Below are 5,969 nucleotides of genomic sequence, written 5' to 3'. Positions count from 1 at the left end.
AACAAGCTGTAGATGGGAGATTCCAGTGACCACTTCTCAGGTTCGATTAATTGCTGGAGCAGTTCAGAGGATAATTTTTTAATTCATGTTTTTATTGTTGACAGCATTACAGATTGTTGGGGTCCAACCCCAGCAGGTCCAGGGGTTCCCAAAGGTGTGGACGGAGTCGGTGAGGAAGGAATGACACAGAGTCAGCTGTGTTGATCAGCAGCCTAGCCAGGTTCTCTAGCCAGGTTCTAGCCAGGATCTCCAGCCAGGTTCTGTGGGGGTGGTTTTTGTGTCTTTTTAAAAAAAATTTTCTAATTGTTTTTTCCTCAGAAAACTTTTGCAAGTTGTTTTTTTTTTACAAAGCCAACTTTTGAAAAGTCACTAAACTAAAGTCAACTGGACAATAAACTAGGCAGAAATCGCTTTGCAAAAAGAGAGAAAGCCCAAAATGCCACTTTCTATAGAGAACCCACAATTCAGTTTTATTCAGAGCAAAGAAAAAAGATATCTTGACCATACTGGAAGAAACTCAGCCATAGGTTTGGAATCTGTACCCAAACTACACATGCAATGAAGACAATATTCTTTTGTTGTTGTTTTTTAATGTATTTTTATTTTTTTATTAGTTAAGGTATTACAAATGTGTCCTAATCCCGCCCATTAACCCCCAACCCCCCTCCCTCCCGCACACTCATGCTCCCATCCCCCTGTTGTCCATGTCCATTGGTAAGACAATATTCTGCTAATACAATTGATTTGCTGCTGCATTTGTCTACTGTTTGCCTAATATTAACAATTATAAACAGAGCAGTGCAACTAGTATTTGGAACAATCCTTACAGTGTTACAGTGTCAGGCACAACTTTTCACTTCTCTTCACACCACTGGTTCTCTTTGCGTACCTGGGCTTCCTCTTCTTCAGTAAAGTCATTTTTTATATTGAAGGTCTTGCGAATCTCTTCAGGGGTTTTCCCCTTGATCATATTGGCAACAGTCTTGCATGTGACATCAAGCAAACCTTTGATGTCTAAATAGTTTGCAGCCAGAATTAGTTCAAATAGTGTTCCTTGGTCAACTTTGAGGAATTCTTGGTCCCAAACAGGAATATCATCTGTTCGCTTCTCTTTGTTCTCATCATCCTCAGGAGGAGGAGGGTCATGCCTGTGGTGGGTGCACCACTGAATGAGCTTTTTTAATATTGGTGCATTAACATTTGGTAGAAGAACTGGGTCATCATGGCCTTCATCATCCATTCCCAAATCTTCTAACATGGTCTTGATAGTCACAGACTGTTTGGCAATTTCAACATCAACTTCTAATATCTCTCCTTCAGAACTCTGCAATTTAATTGAAGGCATGGTGCTCGATCTCAAGGAGAGAGCAGGCCGGAGGCTGACGAGAGCCGGGCAGCGTCAGCAGAACCAAAAGGCAAAAGGTGGAGAACAAGGCCACTTACCCAGGTTCTGTGTTTTATTGTCTTGTTACATCTGTATTTATACCAGTTGATTTTGATCCTATCAATTTCTATTCCAAAGGTTAGGGCGTTTCTTATCTCCATTCCAGGGAGTAAAGATTATGTAGCTTAAGCATGATTGTTTGTAGTTAAAGTGATTAACCACCCGCCTGGCACTTAGGTAAGGGGTTTTATTCCCTCCCTAACTTCAGGGAAAAATCCCTACCTGGGGAAACAACCTTTCTCAGAGAGGTGACCTTGGTCAAAACACATAGCGCCAAGAAGGGGAGCAAACTTATTAAGAACAGTATGCCATATACGCTAGGTTGCTTGACACAGTCACTGCAGGGAAGAAACATCTGCACGGCATATGTTTCCAGGGACCTAGCATATATGGCATACTGTTCTTAATAAGTTTGCTCCCCTTCTTGGCGCTATGTGTTTTGACCAAGGTCACCTCTCTGAGAAAGGTTGTTTCCCCAGGTAGGGATTTTTCCCTGAAGTTAGGGAGGGAATAAAACCCCTTACCTAAGTGCCAGGCGGGTGGTTAATCACTTTAACTACAAACAATCATGCTTAAGCTACATAATCCTTACTCCCTGGAATGGAGATAAGAAACGCCCTAACCTTTGGAATAGAAATTGATAGGATCAAAATCAACTGGTATAAATACAGATGTAACAAGACAATAAAACACAGAACCTGGGTAAGTGGCCTTGTTCTCCACCTTTTGCCTTTTGGTTCTGCTGACGCTGCCCGGCTCTCGTCAGCCTCCGGCCTGCTCTCTCCTTGAGGTCGAGCACCATGCCTTCAATTAAATTGCAGAGTTCTGAAGGAGAGATATTAGAAGTTGATGTTGAAATTGCCAAACAATCTGTGACTATCAAGACCATGTTAGAAGATTTGGGAATGGATGATGAAGGTGATGATGACCCAGTTCTTCTACCAAATGTTAATGCACCAATATTGAAAAAGCTCATTCAGTGGTGCACCCACCACAGGCATGACCCTCCTCCTCCTGAGGATGATGAGAACAAAGAGAAGCGAACAGATGATATTCCTGTTTGGGACCAAGAATTCCTCAAAGTTGACCAAGGAACACTATTTGAACTAATTCTGGCTGCAAACTATTTAGACATCAAAGGTTTGCTTGATGTCACATGCAAGACTGTTGCCAATATGATCAAGGGGAAAACCCCTGAAGAGATTCGCAAGACCTTCAATATAAAAAAATGACTTTACTGAGGAAGAGGAAGCCCAGGTATGCAAAGAGAACCAGTGGTGTGAAGAGAAGTGAAAAGTTGTGCCTGACACTGTAACACTGTAAGGATTGTTCCAAATACTAGTTGCACTGCTCTGTTTATAATTGTTAATATTAGGCAAACAGTAGACAAATGCAGCAGCAAATATTCTGCTAATACAATTGATTTGTATTAGCAGAATATTGTCTTACCAATGGACATGGACAACAGGGGGATGGGAGCATGAGTGTGCGGGAGGGAGGGGGGTTGGGGGTTAATGGGCGGGATTAGGACACATTTGTAATACCTTAACTGATAAAAAAAATAAAAATACATAAAAAAACAACAACAAAAGAATATTGTCTTCATTGCATGTGTAGTTTGGGTACAGATTCCAAACCTATGGCTGAGTTTCTTCCAGTATGGTCAAGATATCTTTTTTCTTTGCTCTGAATAAAACTGAATTGTGGGTTCTCTATAGAAAGTGGCATTTTGGGCTTTCCCTCTTTTTGCAAAGCGATTTCTGCCTAGTTTATTGTCCAGTTGACTTTAGTTTAGTGACTTTTCAAAAGTTGGCATTGTAAAAACAAACAAACAAACAAACAACTTGCAAAAGTTTTCTGAGGAAAAAACAATTAGAAAAATTTTTTTAAAAAGACCCCCCGCCCCCCAGAACCTGGCTGGAGATCCTGGCTAGAACCTGGCTAGAGAACCTGGCAAGGCTGCTGATCAGCACAGCTGACTCCGTGTCATTCCTTCCTCACCGACTCCGTCCACACCTTTGGGAACCCCTGGACCTGCTGGGGTTGGACCCCAACGACAGATGTCCCTCATCCCCACCCCCTTTACCCACCTCCACCAGCCCCTACCCCACCCCAGGCCTTCACTTTCCCTTCTCTACAAGGTACATGATGAATCATGCTTTAAGAAATATATTCTCATTAAGTTTTATGATTATCATTTGTTCTTCAATTTCTTGGTAAGATCAAATTAAAAACATCTGCCTTTACAAAATTTAGTTAGATCATGTTGGTCAGCAAAGAAGTAAAGTTGATTTAGCATGAATCAGCAAAGTGTACCGGCTCAACACCTTTCACAATGTGCTATTGCCAGGCACCTGTTAAGCTGGAATGTCATTGTTTAAAATAAAAGTCAACATAAACGTGTCACAGGTGAATTATAATCCTTTTACTTAATATATTATTCTCTGGGTGCACTGTTCATTGGACCAGTATTATTGAGTATATCAGTTAAAATGGGGAAACATTTCCCCTCCCCCAAAAAGTACATGCTTATCTCAAACATTTTAATATTCATTTGCCATTTTTCCAATACAGGGACCTCAATACTGGCTTTCTTACTTAAATCAAAGCCAAAACGCATCACCGATTTTTCTGTAGGAGAAACTTAAACATGTTTTTGAAGCCATCTGAATGCAAACTACTTCTAGCTTTCTAGGCTCTCTTTCCCACACTATTCGCAATTGTCTCCACTATAACTAATCAACTGTATTTCCTGTATAGCAGCTCTATGTTCACAAGTATTCCTAAAACTTCCAATTTAGTTTTCATTGAAGTAACAACTTCCTTCTCAACCTCATATTTTATTGGTTCACATAAATTTTAATTAAATTTTATAATTATAATACCAAGTATAACTTGCATAAACAGGTCCGGGAACAAATGTCACCAGCTTCTCCCATACAACTGGTGGGAGAAGAAGGGCCCAGACCATCCTGTAACTAGCATCAGCCTTAAATTAACCGTGTTCTCAGTGCTGGCTCTCTTGACATTTAGCCGGGTACATGCTGTGCTCTCATCCAGAGGACACTGATCCAGCTAACCTTCTCTCTGATATTTCAGTCAATTCACCACATATGTTCTGGATCCACATGTGCAGAGATTCAGCAAGAGAATTTAAAAATAAATAAAAGAGGTGGAGGAAGACATTAACCTAAAAAAAATCCCACTCAAATATTATACAAATCATCCCACCATCATTATTGGCTGACACTCATTGATTATCTACTTTGTGGTAGGCGTTATGCAAAATACTTTGCACACGTTATCTCACTTAATCCCCACAACACATCTATGAAGTAGACACACATATCATCAACCTTGTTTTATAGATAAGTTAACTGAGGCTGGAGAGCCACTTTGTAAGTGGCAAAGCCATCATTGGACACTGAGTGAAAGTTGCTCTCCCTTGGCTTCATTGATCTTTATTATTCACAGCCATCGGAAGCCTCAGATCAGGCTTCTGTTGTTGGGCTCCAAAAACCTTCCTCCTTATTTTTTAGTAGTAGCATGGAGAGGTTTCCAGAAGTTACCACTAAAATGAGTAAGACCTAAACATCGTGAAATTTTTCAAGAATTCACTGAGTGTCCAGCATTGTGCTAGAACCCCCAAACACTGAATCAATCTCAGGCCCCACAATTTCTGGGGTTTGACCAACCAACTGGCCCATGGCATGGCTGGTGGGCATTCTGCCCAGAAGTCACAGGGAATACACCTATTCCCCACCTAATAGTGGCACCCAAATTTGATTACTTGCTTATTTTAATAGGACTTCTTTTCTCAATTATTTTAGAGAACAGGGTAAAATAATGAAGAAAGAATAGAAAAAGCAAAATATCAAGTGGTGACTGTGACCTACTCCTAAGACCCAGATTATTGAATACCCAGATTTCTTTAACAGTGAAAACTGTCATCTGGTTCACTTATAGTTTTTAGTAGATACATAATATTCCTTGTAAATAATTCCAACAATACAGAAAAGTGTCAGAGGTCAAATAAAAGCATTAAAAGTCCCCAACCTACTAACAACCAACATTCATATTCATTTATATGTAATATTCTGCATGCATAAGTAATGCATAAATAACATTTTGATAATGTACTGACTTCTTTCTCTGTACATAATTATCTACTCGGATTGTTCACCTTTGCAAGGAGTAAATGCATCAGGTCTGCCATTAGGCAGCATCTGCAGCTGGTCTTTCAGGACACTCTTCCACAAACCCAATTGTGAAGTAAATTACTGTGATGCAGATACAATGTTGTCCTGTTGCAAACATCTTAGCACTGAGACATAGCCGGGTTTATATCTTTCTCTTGTGTGTGTGTGTGTGTGTGTGTGTGTGTGTGTGTGTGGTCCCTAAATAAAATGGTCTGTCTCTTTTTTACCTTCTCCATAGAATGGATATGTGGTTAATTACATTGAATTCTATTGATTTATTGCAGTGAACTGAATTGAGTTGAATTAAAGAGAGACATATGGGAATT

The 5,969-nt window shown here is 40.1% G+C and overlaps 2 pseudogenes; one reads left to right on the top strand and one right to left on the bottom strand.

The window, feature by feature from the left end:
* Positions 1-722: 722 nt before the first annotated feature.
* On the bottom strand, positions 723-1,360 carry LOC139008165 (S-phase kinase-associated protein 1 pseudogene; annotated as a pseudogene).
* Positions 1,361-2,242: 882 nt separating this feature from the next.
* Positions 2,243-2,838, top strand: LOC139008164 (S-phase kinase-associated protein 1 pseudogene; annotated as a pseudogene).
* Positions 2,839-5,969: the final 3,131 nt, after the last annotated feature.

Source organism: Myotis yumanensis, unplaced genomic scaffold, assembly GCF_028538775.1.
Source record: "Myotis yumanensis isolate MYYU_CA2020_CCGP unplaced genomic scaffold, mMyoYum1.0.hap1 SCAF_4, whole genome shotgun sequence".
NCBI lineage: Eukaryota > Metazoa > Chordata > Mammalia > Chiroptera > Vespertilionidae > Myotis > Myotis yumanensis.
Note: the sequence above shows the minus strand (reverse complement) of the source record. Positions and strands in the feature narration are given on the sequence as shown.